The 16279-nt window shown below is 39.8% G+C and overlaps 1 pseudogene; it reads left to right on the top strand.

The window, feature by feature from the left end:
• The first annotated feature begins 4066 nt into the window (after positions 1-4066).
• LOC141015908 (uncharacterized) overlaps positions 4067-16279 on the top strand; it is a 65681-nt pseudogene continuing 53468 nt past the window's right edge.

The raw sequence follows: 16279 nt of genomic DNA, 5'->3' as shown, positions 1-16279 counted from the left end.
AAGCAATTAAAGATGCAAGACAATCACATTTTTCAAAACTGATAGCTGACAACCGAAACAACCTCAAAATCCTATTCACAACAATTGACCATCTTATTAACCCTTTTTTTATGAAGTCTAGCAGTGAGTTGTCCATTTCTAAATGTGAAGATTTTGCAGATCATTTCAGAAGTAAAATAGATGATATTAGATCACTTTTATCCAAAGATCAGAATCTCAATTTTAACACTACAGAACCTTTGTTTTTACATGAGGAAACACTAGAGAAGTTTGTCCTGGTTAATGCTGAGATGCTTGGCAAAGTATCTTCCCAACTAAAACCAGCAACCTGCATTTTAGATCCCATTCCCACTTCCTTTATTAAAACATTTTATAGCTCCTTTAAAGATGATTTACTTAACATTGTAAATTACTCTCTTCAGATGAGCATCTTTCCTACAGCATTTAAGACTGTCATAGTCAAACCCCTTCTGAATAGAAACAATTTAGATCCCTCCATACTTAATAATTACAGACCAGTATCCAATCTACCATTTTTAAGCAAAATTTTAGAGAAACTTGTTTTTAATCAGTTAAATGATTTTATGATCACCCACAACATCTATGAAATGTACCTATCAGGTTTTAGGACAAACCATAGTACTGAAACTGCACTAGTAACAATTGTAAACAATCTCAGGTAGAATTTGGACAGGACGAAACCATCTATTTTAGTACTACTTGATTTAAGTGCAGCCTTTGATACAGTAGACCATTCAATTCTTTTGGACAGACTTCACAACCAGTTTGGAATCTCTGGCACTGTTTTTAACTGGTTTAAATCTTATCTCACTGACAGAAAATTTTTCGTGAGTATGGCGGGATACTCATCAAAGAGCTACACAATTACCTGTGGTGTCCCCCAAGGCTCAATTTTAGGTCCCACACTTTTTAATCTATACATGCTGCCACTTGGGAACATCATCAGGAAGCACGGCATCAACTTCCACAGTTATGCTGATGACACACAGCTGTATATCGCCATGTCTCCTGGGCCCAGTATTTCAAAACTTGTAATCTGGATCAGAGTAATCCGGATAATGAAATCCTCCTTTTCTCAGTCATGGATCACGGTGATCCTGCTGACTTTATCTGAGTATTTCAAAACACTGGCAGGGTGGATCACCATGATCCCGACCTGGCCGGATACGGATTTCCAAATCTCAAGTCTCCGCCTCCGGGATCTGAAACATGTTCACGAAAGGAGTAGCTGAGAGCGCGACTTTCACGTCAAAAGTGTAAGTTTACCGTCGTCTAATGTGTAGCGGTTTCAAGACCATACGAACGCCAACCAACATATCATGCAAGCCAACTATTTGAATTGTCACCTTATTAAAACCAGGCCGTAGCGATCTCTAATTGAGTGCTAACGGGAGCTAACCCGACTCCATTGACTTGTGTGTTAAGCAGCTAGCGGGCTATCATTAGCGTCACGTCATTGGCAACACAGCAGACTTATAAATAGGCTACATGTGTACAGACCTGCTGCAGTACTTAGAAAACATAACGCTACACAGTATGAGTATTAACTATACGGTTTGTTCAGAAGTGTCAGAATGCTACAGTAATGCTGGTGATGATATCATCTTTTTGTGTACATAAACACAATTTGGGATTGTGGACTAAGATACTCATACACCTTCTACTTTCAAAGTCCACTCACAGCCATGGACCACTCAGCTACAACAGGGCGAGTGCTGGAAATCCTTGGAAATGCTTTCATTGTATTGATACATTTAAGGTTTTCAAGTAATTGGAGTTCGAATAAAGTGCTTGAAACTGCTCAAAATTGTAATAGCATTACTTTCATGGTATATACCTTGATCTGATTTGATGAAGTAAAATAATCAGTGTGTACACAAACACTTACTGAAATACATTGCTGCATGTTTTAAAATCACATTCAAGCTATATCCAAACATTTTAAAAGTGCATTATTAAGCTTCTGATTGAAGTCAAATTTGTCTTCATTTAATCAGAAGCATGAAAATATACCTTGAAAATGCTTGGAAAGTGCTTCAATGTGCAGCATGATATAAACCGTGACACTGAAAAAATGCAAGTGCACACATCTTATAGTTTAACGATTTAATTGGAAAAATAAAGATTAACCATGGCATTTCGCACAGCTCTTCCAGCAGGACCATCAGGCGGTGGTGGTGGAGGCAGCGGATAAGGGACTTCTGCGCAGGGAGGAGGTCCATCGATGAGAGCCTCCTGAAGTGGCACTCTTCTTGTTTGTGCTATGTTGTGGAGCACAATGCAGGCACAGATGATGTGACAGGCTTTCTGTGGCTCCACACGGAGATAGTTCAGGCAGGCAAATCTGCGTTTTATCACACCATTCAGGCGCTCAATTGTCCCTCTTGTTGTGGCATGGACACTGTTGTACCTCTGCTGGGAGTCATTGGTGACAGTAGCAAAAGGGGTCATCAGCCAGGGTAGAAGGGGGTAACCGCTGTCAGCGAGGAGGATGCCATCTGGGGCGGTCTGCTGGAACCTTTGAAAGAGGTGGCTTGCTCTCAAAATACAGGCATCGTGTACAGACCCAGGCCATCTTACAACACAGTTGGTGACAATGAGGTCAGCATTCCCCACAAGCTGCACGTTAATGCTGTGCCGGCCCTTTCTGTTGACATACTCCCATTCCCTGGCATGAGGTGCCTGAATATGCACATGTGTACAGTCAATAACACCAATAGTTTTGGGCATCCCCCCCAATGAGAAAAACTTCCTCTTGGTCCTTGCCATGTCATCTTCATTTTCAGGCCATTTCACAAATTGACCCAGAAGATTGGTAAGGGCAGATGAAACTGAATGCACCACATGGCCCACTGCTGACTTTGTCACCGCCAGTCCATCCCCAATTACCCCAAAGAAGGAACCACATGCATAAAAACGTAGCGCTATAAGCACTTGCTCCTCCACAGTCAAGGCATGGCTCCTCAGAGTGGCACGTTCAAGGTGAGGACGAAGAATATTGCAGATGAAAGCAATATCATCTCGCCCAAATCTGTATTGTGCATAAAGCTCATCATTGGAGTAATGCTCGAGCAGGTTGGGGCGTTTAGCATAGTGTCGTGGCTTATACCTTCTCCTTTGGTGTCGGTGTACAATTGAGGTCATTGTCTGTTCCTCCTTCTGATGTAAAGAGAACCATTCATGCTCAGAGAACCCAATTTAAGCCCTTCCCAATGAACCTGGGATACTCTCACACCTGAAAGTAATTTCACTGGCATGGTATAAAAGAGTGACTGGTTGACCAACCTCCAGACAACATGGAGGCCCAAAAAAGTAAGGGGTTAAATTTTACGGCTGCTGAAACCCATGCATTGCTGGATGGGGTGCGGTTAAATTACAAAAGTTTGTTTGGCACATTCAGCACCCCTGGCCAGACCAATGTGTCTGCAAAAAGTGAAGGAGAGATTTGGGCTGCTATCACAGCACAAATAAATGCCACTGGCAGTGGCCAACTAAGGTCGGTGGAGCAGGTGAAACTTTGGTGGAAGAATTTAAAACAAAAAGCCACCAAGGACCAGGCAGAGGCAAAAAGCCCCAAACTGGGAACAAGCCCTTCAAAGGTAAGACTTAACTGTCTGTTTTCTGAATTATGATATAATATCACATATCACATATCTACAATATCTACAATATTGGGTATTAAATTGTCACCAATTTAAACTATTTAAAACAGCTGCACAGCCTTATGGAGTTGACTGAAATTCAGGACTTGTTAGTGCACACAACCAATGGGCCCTGAAGTTGAGTGAACTCAATAAGGCTGTGCAGCTAGTTGCCTAATTAAGTTTGTCAGTTTTCATACTTTTCCTTTTTTACAGTGCACTTATATCCCATATTATGTTACATTAATGGTAAATGTACTAATTTCATGTCACTTTTGTGAAGCACTATGAGCTACATGTCTTATATGAAATGTGCAATACAAATGTTTTATTATTTTTTAAAGCTGGTGAATTCTCAGAGGCTGTCCTAGACATCCTTGGAGGGGAGAGTTCCCACGCCCTCCATGGGATTTTGCCAGCCAGTGTTGGGGAGCCAGCTGACGAGCCACTCAACCTCTCGTCCGAGTGTGTTTCTCACACCTATGGAGGCTCCAGAGGGTACCCCATCAACAAGTGCCAGCATTGCTCCACCCGATCCACCACATGAGGCTCGAGCCAGAGCCAGCGCCAGAGAGACGGAGACGGAAGAGGCATGCTGGTGATGAGGATGCCTATGAAAAGCTCCTCAAAATGGAGACAGAGAGGGCGGTCAATCAAATTGAACTAGCCAATGAACAAATAAAGCTGACGCTGCTTCAGCAAAAAAAAAACAGAATTGAAAATAAAGCTATTGGAGAAAAAGCTCACTTCTGACCTTTGAGATGGGTTAGGTCCTGTTTTTGTTAGTGGACACATTATTTGAAATGTCTTTGTTTTGTTGGAATTAAACTTTGTTTGGACCCTGCATTCCTGTTGTCTTTCTTGTTTTGGTACATGCAAGTTACAATGTTTGGTGAACTAGAATTTGAGAAATAGGTCTGTAATTGTTACTTTTATTTACAGCAGTTTCAGAAAGTGTGGTCAAAAATATTTTACTATGCTTTAAATTTCTGACAATTACTTTAATTATTTGTCAAAAGTAAAACACTAACACTTTAGATTAAGTGTAATGAACATCTTGAGTAACAATATCTAGGAGAAGTGGAGCTGAGACTTTGTCAATCCAAGTCAAATCCACCTCTGAGGTGGGATTCAAGTGATCCTGAAATTTTGGTATCAAGTTGATCCAGAGATCTGCCTTGCGTTTTGAAATACCCAAATCCAGCCTTTTATCTGGATTCAAGGGAGGATTGGATTACCAGAGCTGAATCCTGATCTTCAGGATCAGGATTCTCTGGATCTGTGTTGAAATACCCAGTTTTCAGATCAGATCTAGATTTAATCCAATCCGACCAGGATAATCCTGTCAGATCACTTTTGAAATACTGGGCCCAGATGACCCAGGGCCAATCGATGCCCTTTTTAACTGTATTTTAGATATCAAGTCATGGATGGCAAAAAAAATTCTTCAGCTCAACCAGGACAAAACCGAGGTCTTATTTATTGGTTCTGAAGCTCAAAGACAGAGGATTAATATAAAATTGAACGCCCTGGCATTAAACCCGACTAACCAAGTAAAAAACCTCTGAGTTATTTTCGATTCAGACCTCAGTTTTATCCCACACATCAGAAACATAACTAAGACAGCTTTTTATCATCTAAAAAACATTGCCAGAGTGCGACCGTTCCTTTCCAAAGCCAGTACAGAGACACTCATACATGCTTTTATCACCTGCTGCATTGATTATTGCAACGCTCTACTTTCTGGTCTCCCAAAAAAGAACATAGCTCAATTACAACTACTCCAAAACTCTGCAGCACGGGTGTTGACTAAGACCAGAAAGAGAGCACACATCACACCAATTTTAAAGTCTCTGCACTGGCTACCTGTCTGCTTCAGGATTGATTTTAAGATCCTTTTATTAGTTTACAAAGCTCTTAATGGCCTTGGCCCAACTTATTTATCAGATTTGCTTTTATCGTATGGCCCTCCGGAACTGTCAGGTCCTCTCGTCACGGCCTTTTAAATATTCCAAAAGTGAGAACAAAAACTCATGGTGAGGCCACCTTTCAGGACCACGGTCCATGTTTGTGAAACAGCCTCCCAGAGGACCTGAGGGCACTGGAGAATGTCGATACTTTTAAGAGCAACCTTAAGACCTTCCTTTTTAGGTTAGCTTTTAGCTGAATTCTATTTATTTATTGGTTTTTATCTTGCTTAAACCTGGCTTTATTCTATTTATCTATTCACTTACTTTTCATTTATTTTATTTAATTATTTTGTTTTATCTTGTTTTACTTTATTTATGATTTATTTACTTATTTATTTTATCGATTAAAAAGCAGTTTTAGACTCTTAACCTCCTTTAGTATTTTATCATTTGTATTTTTAGAGTTTTATTATTTTATCTTTATTTTACTGCCTCTAGTGTCTAGCGTTTCCCCAGTTCCGCAATACCTTTTTTTTTTTTACCTGTTGTTAGTGCCCTGTTTTATTTATTACTATTTATTTATTTATTATTACTCACTCTTTTATTTTACTTATTGTGTTTTAAGTAGCTGGATACACGTGTGTGTGTGTGTGTGTGTGTGCGTGTGGATGTGTCTGTATGTGTGTGTCTGTCTATGTTTTCTAACATAATATATTACAGAAGATCAGTCTCTGTCATTGATTGAGGCCGGTTGTAAGCTCCCCATCCACCCACCCCCAACACACACACTCACACACACACACTCTCTCTCTCTCTATCTCAATCACAAATCGTCTGACACACTTGTGTTAGCCGGCAAGGCTCTGTGGATGTATGAGCAGCCCACACTGTGCGGTGACAGCCTCTGACATCATGTGCCTCCCGCGTGGAAGAGGCCTCACCTCCACCTCCCACTTCAGACCCCTTGCCAAGACTTTATTTCCTGCTCTCTCGTAATCCACAATCGATAACTGACAAAATGTCAAACACATTTGTATCTGTATCATCCCCTCGGCAGGAACTCTATCTGCTGTTTGGACTGGTGTCAAGGCTGCCAGAGCAGTAATATCGGCCTACACCACTCTCCTGATAGAAATACTACTGACAGATTTATGTTTGGGCTCTGAGAGAATCGATCATTTCTTCTCACATATTGTCTTCAAAGCAATCGTTTTTAATGTAATTTATCTCACTTTGATTACCCAGTGCAAATCATGCAGGCAACGGGGCCTGCAATATTAATGTCCTCATCAATAAAGAAGGCAAAACAGAGACCAAGCGGCTGATCAAACCACTAATTAAAAAGAAGTGATCTTCAAATGATACACATTTTAAGCTATTTATATTTAACATCATATATCGTGGAGTGGAGCAAAAGAAAGGAATAATTTCCTTTTTGATGCATTAAACTCTGACTGTTTTGTCGATAGGTAGTGAAATAATGTAAATGGGAAGAACTGTCAGTTTATGAGACTTCACACATGAATGCTAAAAGGGGAAATGAATGCCTCACAATGCAGGAAGCAATTTGCTTTATTCATACCAGCTAATTAGGATATTGGAAGAATAAACTAGCTGGAACAAAGTGTCCCTTCCAAAAACTTCTTAATAACAGAGGTAAATTACTGTAGTCAACTGTGTGATGTGAGCAGGGTAAATACAAGATGATAGGAAATGATAGTAGAGTTAACTTCACATCAGTTCAGAGAGAATGAGTAGAACTTTGTCAGGGCTGTTGATACCACTTAAAATACACTAATGTACTCAGTGTTTTGGGAAGCAAGATTTGCAACTCCTTTCAGATATCCACAACATTATGTGAAGTGGTCTCAGGTCATCACTTGTACATGAACATGTCAGAACACAGACATTTGGTACAAACACTAATGTTCCCTTCAGGGCGAATTTCAGTCACTGTGGTAATCCTCTGGCAACATCATCTCATATTTAAATCCTTGCAATACTTTGTTCTTTGTCCAAATAACTGCAAAACTAACAACCACCTTTGTGGCACACATACCTATAAGTATGCTTCCGGACTACACCACCTTTGACATTGGAGTTCCCAGGTCCATTAGACAGTTTTTTTTAATGATTATTTATGGATAAAGGAGTTTTTATTCCATTTTATTTACACTGTAAATGGAAGAGGAATATTTTCAAGAAGTGTTCCTCTTGTGTTACAAGAGCAGAGTCCTGCATGTGACCTTTCATTAAAAAACAGTAGCAACACAAATGAACAACAAAAGACAAACAAAAGAAACAGCATCTCACATGTTGTAGAGTACACACAGTACACTTGTTTTGTGTAAACCTCCCAACAACGGCCCTGATGAGCACACACCCTGTGGATGTTAAACTTAACAGATTTACATTCCCCTCTCAACTTCACAGCGACAGTCCATCTTTTTAAAACATTTTACCAGATACTATCTCCCTCCTCCTATTAAGTTCCTCCTTCAATTCGAACGCCTTCATCTCGTCTCAGCTGTCTCTAATGTACATTGCTCCATCAAACAAGAGGCACAAAATCAATCCCTTGCTTTCTATTTGTGCGTTGCAGAACCTGCCTGCTTCCGATCAATACACATTCAGTCTGGATGACAAAAGTGTGTGTGCACACACGTGTGTTTGTTTGTGTCGTGCGTGCGTGCGTGTGTGCGTTTGTGTGTGTGTGTGTGTGTGTGTGTGTGTGTGTGCGTGTGCGTGTGTGTTTTTGGGCTGTTATGCAGTGAAGTGAGAACAAATAAAAGGGTTCCTGTGTGTGTTCCTGTGTTCATGAGCAGTTTAGCAGTGCTTGGGCTTGTTCAACTTTTCCCTCAAGTACCCAAACAATAAATTTACTGTTGTACTGTGAGCACTATTGAAAGAAAGAACTTGGTACACTGTTATTTTTTCAAAATATAAAATCTTGACATAGAAAACCAACAATGTTTGGTATTTAAGATGTTTTTGGGACCTCATGCACACTAAAAGATTTCATCATACTGTGTACTAACAACAATTGTTGTTTCCAGTTAATGACAGGCTCTATCAAGTCATTGTCAATCGAAAATTCCAACCTAGTCATGTGTTAGATGGCTCACGTCAGCATCCGCTGTAATTTGAAAATATTTTTTAGTTTGGTGTGGGTCAAACGTGTAAAATGTGTCAATATCTGTATTCGTGATGAAAGAAAATACTGTCCGCGGTGCAGTTGTGAGTCACAGCTCGTGACCCACGCTGCTTCTACTGGTTAGATATCGTCCAATATCTTTCACAAGGACACAATCGCAAGGCTGAATGTATATGTGTCTCTTTGCAAATATCACCCAAATTCACATCACCAATTCATTTAAATAGATAATAAAACCAGAGTAAATATCTACAATTATCCCTCCTCACACACTCTTTTTCTCTCTCTAAATCTATTGGCTGAATATACTAAGTAAAGTACATTATTTTTTTTATTTAAGTTTATAGGCCTTAGTTTTAGATCACTTTTTTTCTCACTATAGCTCATAAAAATAAATTATAGTGTAATTTTAAGCTACAAATTAACGTTTTAAAGGTGAAGTATATGATGTTGTAGAAAGGTAGTTCATTGTTGAGTCTCAATTGCAGGTTGTCTAATACTGATGCTTGGTTGGTAGGTCAGGTGGCCATCTAACATCTTACCCTTTCAGACATTATGGATATATATTAATATGTTACTTGCTACTGCTACTGAGGCTTTTTAAACAAAATTAATTGGTACAGTAACCCAATTACTGTACTGTGCCATTAATTTTGAAATAAAAATTAAATTGAATAAACATTAGCATAAGAATTTAGAATAATGTTCATGTAGTCTGAAAAAAACAGCCTTTCCAATTTTTAGTGGTAACAAAGGCAAAAAGTTCACTGCTGGACTTCAGTTAAATTTAGGGAATCATATATAATTAAAGAATGCAACAAAGAATGCTCTTTATGGGCCTGGGCCCACCCACTTGTATAACTGACCCACCCTAAATGACCAGGAGAATACAGGCTACATAACTGCCAACACTCCAGATTTGTATTGTTAATTCATGTCGCTAATCTCCAGATTTACTGATATACTTACCGATATACTGAAGGCAAACATCAGTCAGGGCACACTCATGTTGTGCACTGTGATTGAATCAGTCATTTAGGAGCATATTTTCAATGCTCTGCATAGCATATCAAAACTGTTGGATAAACAGCAGTCGCCACACCAAGATTTAAATTGCCGAAACTTTGTGACAGAATTGATTTTTTTCCAAAATCGAATGGAGTCTTCAGCCTAGAGTTTAACTTTGGTGAACTCTTAATTGAAATTTGAATTTTCACCACTGACCAATCTTGACAGAGCTGACTTTTCAGTGGACGGAGAGCTCGAGGGTCCAAAGTGGCGCTCATTAGCTGTTCTGTAGCGCATCAACTTTTAGCTTTCATCCTCTGTCATAGTAAAAACTGCTCCATAAACAAGAAATAGTTTTCAGACTTTTTTGAGCAGGAGTCGAGGGTATAAATGTCTTTTGTATACACTGAGTGAATGTTCTGTTAGCGACAGAGCTAACCTAATGAAATAATGAGTTTGCTGATTTACTTTTAGCAAGCTTGTTAGCTTAAGAAGCTTCAATTTCTTTACAAATGGTGAAACAAAAAAATGGTGAACAAAATTTCAGGGCAAAGTAAGTGAACAGTGACGAGACAATAGAGAGACACTCCAGGAGCTATCCTGACTGAATAGAGCTAGTGTGGTCATCTAGGGAGTTAAGGGTGAGCTTGCCAGCCACACCAGTTCGTCAACAAGCCCAAGTAGTAATCAATAGGTCAACAAGCTAGTGGCCCCATCTATTTCACATGGATAAGCGAATTCCATTGTGTGGTGTGGCCCATGAATGCGGATGCCTGCCAAAAAGACAGCTCAGTGTAATCCCCTTAGGAAACACTGACTCAACTGAGACTTAACGTACCTTTTTTTCTGTTTCTCCTATTCTGCGTCCATCTGGTGTGCTGCAAGGATGACATATTTTTGTAGGCTAAACCGGAAGTTAACATCACCTTGGTTTCCTCGACAAAAAAGCCTATGGGATTTTTCCATTGGATTTTGGATTAATGAAGAAAAAAGCTCTGTAGCAAACACAAGATAACAGTAAGATAATCTTCAAATATCAACGTCACTCTTTTTTTGTTTTTGAAGAGTGCGTAAAAAAGTAGTAAAGTAAAAACCTAATTATAGGTCATAAACGAACTACATCATGGTCACAGTGCTTATACACTTTTCTACAAACTGATCAATCTACAAGTAGTAACGTTAGAGTTACAATAGTTTATAACAAAGGTGACCTCTAAAGATGGACTAGTAAGTAGATGAGTCTCCGTGTTCTGTGCGAAGTATAATGTCCATGACAACCTCTGTACTATTTAGCCACCTTTTAGCGACGCCATTTTTAAGACAAATAAACATTTATTAAGACCAACATGGGGTATTTACTGACGTGTTTTATGTCATAGAACAAAATGTGAAAATATCATATGCTTGTGTTAACCACAAACCCGAGAACCCATTCAAAAGTCAATTGACTTCAGGATGAGGGAACTAAAATGCTAATTCATTTTAGGACTCATTCCTGCGGCACTCTATAGAAAAATGCTCTGTACATCTCTCCTTCTTCTTACTGTATCAGCTGTCTATTCATGCCCATGGAAAGTCTTGTGTGGGCTGCCCAGAGCCTGAGCTGGTGCAGAGCAGGTGGTCCTTCAATTGCAGCTACGTCAGTCTTTGGACCTAAGTTGATGTAATACTGCTAAAGCAACAATGGAACGTACTTTATCTGACATGCCATATCTCTGCTTCAATACTTATTTGTTACTTAGATTCTTTATCAGAATTGACTACCAGGGGGCTTTTATCTTGATTCTCAACCAACCGTGCTGCATGTTCAATTTTCAATATTAGGAGTATAATTTATCTAAGCCAGTGGAAACCATGCATAACAAACTACATATGCACGTAATTCAATAAAATCCAGAAAAGAGCTCAGGGCACATTTATGATTGTGTCCTGATAAAGGCATGTTCAAAGATGCAGGGTGCCATGTAAACCAGAGATGTTGAGAGATACTTTGTTTATTCTGATGCTAACCTTGGGTTTGGTCCATATTTCATATTCGATTCTCTTAAAATGTCTTTTCAAAAACTGTAGGCTGCAACCAGTTCAAGGATAGTAGGAATTAATTTGACTTCGCCAATCAATTAAATCTGCAGGACATGCAGGGAAACCCACATTCACACATACTTTTCAGTCTTATCACAGTTCTGATCATGTTCATGTTAAGTCTGGCTTCGGATCCAAGTGACCTTCATTTATTCTGGGGAGGCATGACTTTAAATTATATTAGTTTAAGCAGTGGTTCCCAACCTGGGGCTTGGGACCCCAGAGGCATCTAAAGATAACAACATGGGATGAAGGGATAAGAAATGCATTTTTAAAAATCTGTAAAACTATTTCTTTTTTCTGACTTTGCTCTAATTTCCTGTCCATCCTCCATGCCTGAGGAGGGTTTGCAGCCAAGTTTGAAGCAGTGAGCATGTAAATCAGCACCTCCAAATCTAAGGCCAGGCCTGGTAAACTGTAGATTGTCCCCAATGGATTGGGGGATTGCAGTGTCAGCAGTAATGTGGGCATTGTGCAGCATTGTCCTGGTAAAGAGGGAGCTTAGCAAAGCTTTAGTACCAGTCAGTCCCTATGGTCATGAGCTCTAGGAAGTGACCAAAAGAATAAGATTGCTGATACAAGGGTAGGGTGGTTGGGCTCAGCCTTATGGGTGGACATATACTGTGTGTATAGTACGTGGTGGCTGAGTTATGGAACTGCTGAGGCTCACTCGCATCATTTTGTACATCCGGGGTCCACCAGTAGGAGTTGGAATGTGTTGCTGTGGAGTCTGGAATGCCCTGCCTGCTGCCATTGCAACTGCAACTTCATCCCCCCTCAAATTGCCTACTGATTATAGATTTCAAATAAATGTAGTTGATTAAGAGGTCCAGTAATTGCTGCTCATAAGTAGCGGAGTTACATGTTAAATGGCATAAAAAGAAATACAAGCAATGAGGACAAAGACATAAAACTTCCTGCACAGTATAAGTACATTTAGTTTTGCCGCTCTGAAATAGCTGCTGCTGTTTCTTGTCAGAGACAAGTGAAACTTGTATGATTCAAGTGGTGTTACTTCAGTAAAAGAGTTCTTCTGGGGCAAATTGATCACTGAGTCGAAACCTTCTCAAGGGCCGTTCTCTCAGATTTAATTTTTTAAGCATTTCCATCAATTATGAATCACCAGCAGACTTCTGCAATAGCCTCCCCACCCATACTCATGATGTCATCTGTCTGAGGGAATACTAATGTTTTCATCAATTCCACAAAAAATACTTGTGAATAGATTATTCACAGTAAAGGCAATCATGCACAATATTTAAAAACTGCTGACTGGGTTACCCTCAGTCTGTCCATGCCTGCTATAAATGATATTGATTTCCCAGCTAAAGCCTACTGACTGAATTAACACCATTAATCACCTTTGAGTTTTTGAGTCTCATTTCAAATTCCATTAATAAGTAAATAAGTAATGACTTCCAAAAGCTCCATCCATTGTCCTATTTCTCCACTGCTACACAGAACACATTTATTTTCTTATTTTTATATAATGGAAGAGTCGTATTTCAGACATGAAAGCAGTCCAAATTTACATTTTACACTGACTTTACATTGAGGCCAGAATAAGCATTTGCAAAGCAGACACTCAAACATCTTTTACTGAATCAGCCTGTGTCACGACTCGTTTATTTTTTTATTTTTTGAAGGAAAACCAATTTTAGACTGTAAGAAACTACACTTACTTACTGATGCACTGAAGTGTTTGATATGTGGGAGAAAAGAAAGAGGTTTTTTGTTTACTGTGTGCCAACATTATCCCCACAGTCAAGAGCTTGCCCACAAATCTGAGAGACCATTAGTTGAATAGTTGATATGGGGGTTATCAAATGATCATAGCAAAAATAGTATTTTCTACTAAAAGCCACTCAACTGTGATGATTTGTTTGTTTTTACTTTTACAAAAATGTTACTTAATTCCTTTGTATATCACTCAGTTGTTTTTTTTTTTAATTTTCTGTAACATATGTAGCAAAAAACACCCCTACATCACTAAAGTTTGGATGACCTTAAAGGTATCAAGGTAAATTTATTTATCTTATTTGTCATTTTCAGTAGGCGATTTGTCATAAAAAGATATAATATCTTTATATTTCCTGTGCCCTCTGTTTGGATTAATGTTTGCCCAGAACATGCAATGTGCTTTGTCTGGTAATGTTGCTTCATAATATCACCTTTAATAATCCTTTTGTAATGTTTGGACTATCTAGCTGACTACCAGGGCACCCAGAGGGGTGTGGCACGGGAGGACAGCTGACCAACAGACACTCAGACACAGGTGCCACTGATCTCCCTCCCTCTTGTTGTCCAGCAGACAACCAAGGCCATAAACATTTCCATCAGGCAGCATAACTGAAACATTTTTTTTTCCTAACTATATGTCCAGTCATTGTCTGGTGTTAGTGGCTTGTGCTTGGGTTTTTCTTGTGGTTGGTTAGAAAAGACAAACAGAGAGTGGCAGTGCTGACACAGCTGATTATGAGTCATATTCTCCCCGGTAAACACAGTGTCACTTCGACAGCTGCAATGTCTCTGGGCTTGTCAGGTTGAAACAGGCCAGGCTGTGGAGCAGCGGCAGGGCAGCTCGCCGGCAACCGGGCTTGAGACAATCTTGCAGCTTCTTAGGACGTCTCTGTTCTCTATGCTCACTTCTGAGCATTGAGAATGCAACCAACGAAGCCAACCAACTAGAGGCAGGTCTTGTGAGAGATCAGGACAAAGGCCTGCCTATCAGTGATCTGGGTGGACTGCAGAGGGATGGGCAGGTTACACATTTTGGTTATTTCGCAAACAAGGCAGACTATCTCCACCCTCAAATCCACTACTGGCTACCTATTACCAGTAGGTCATTACATTTCCATTTAAGTGTTCCCCTGTGGTATTACTGTATCAATAGCAACATGGCTACTGCTTGCAGCCTGACAGTGCTATGAAGAAGGGCGACAAAAACACAGTTGTGTTACTTCCTGATCTAGTAGAAAGAATGCTAGTCTTGAACTGTCTCAAGTCTTGCTGGTAAAGGGAAACGCATATCAACAGGGGAGCAAACTTTGACACAACAGGGAGTGCTCTCCATCGAGTGAATGTCTGTCTGTCACTCTTGTTTTACCTCTGTTTCTATGACTCTCCTTTGCCCCCTCCATCAGCAGGGTTGTTTTTCTTTTGCAGTGTAGAGTTTCCATAGTTATTCCAGTTGTTCCACCGTTACCTGGGGATAGTGACCAATGAAAGCCTGGCCTCTTCCCATTTTGGTAGCGCAATGGCCAACACATCTTCAATCCTAAACAGCTAAATAGGTTGATTACCAGTCAATCCAAAAACAATATATATGCAGTCATGTTGTGTACTCAATGTAACTAAGTCACATTAGTACGTTAAAATCAATGTTTAATTTTGCCTTCATATGGGACATAAACAGCGGTCTACTGGGTAAAATCCTGTTTGTTTTTGTTGTCTACCAGCTCCTGCCTTTTCAGCTGCTAAATACTCCAAAAAAGGAGAACTTTCTGGTGAACTATCTGATCAGAAAGTTGTCAGTGTGTTGTTTCGTGCTTGCACTTAAAAACCAAAACAATGATTCAAAACAGACTCAAAATATCCATAGAACTGAGCTGGGAGATATTTATCTTTGGATTCGTCAGTATGAGCCACACTTTCACTTGACACATAGTCATTTCATAGTCAGTTATGTAACTTTGATAATTGTAGCTTTATAATGAGCTGTATTTTGAAGTTTAAAACAAAATCATATTCCTCCAATGAAATAGTTTGTCCCTGACAACTTGCCCCTTCAAGGGAGGCTGTCCTCACTGTAAAACAATCTTTGTTAATGTTTCTCTGATAAAGACCTAGTGACCATGCAAGTCATGAAATTGTGTGAACCGCAAAACCTCTTTGGAAGGATGAATGGGTTGACTAAACTCCTTTAAAACACACATTCTCTTGCTTTAAATTGAACAGCTTTCCATTGTATTGTAATAACGTTTAAATTCGGGTCTGTACTTGTAATAGGATGCATTATGTCCACCACTGCTGAAAACTGAGGATTTACACTTCTTACTTGTGTGAGACCTCATCCAATCCAAATTCCTGTCAGAGCCGTTTCAGCTGCCAGACGAGCAGCCGACGTGTTGACATGCTCTTTTTGAGTTTCACAAATTGACAAAGATTTGTAAACAACACAAGCCGTCATATCGCACCACCAATTTGACTCCGGCTTGAATAAAACATCGGACCACACACAAACTCCCAAGTCCTTTTTTTTTTCTTTGCATACTTCTCTGTACCCAAACCAATTTTTCAGTTCATGGTCCAATTCTGTAGTCAGTGGAGTGTGGCAGAAGCATGGACTAACATCAACACGAGATTGTAGAATGCATAACAGGCTTTGTTACAGTTCGGAGCTGTTTATGCCAATCTGCGTCTTGTAGGAAACTGAGAGGAAGAGCCTCCAGGCTACCAGGGGA

The sequence above is a fragment of the Pagrus major genome, chromosome 20 (assembly GCF_040436345.1).
Source record: "Pagrus major chromosome 20, Pma_NU_1.0".
Taxonomy (NCBI): Eukaryota; Metazoa; Chordata; class Actinopteri; order Spariformes; family Sparidae; genus Pagrus; species Pagrus major.
The sequence above is the reverse complement of the archived record's forward strand: the minus strand, read 5'-3'. Positions and strand labels throughout refer to the sequence as shown.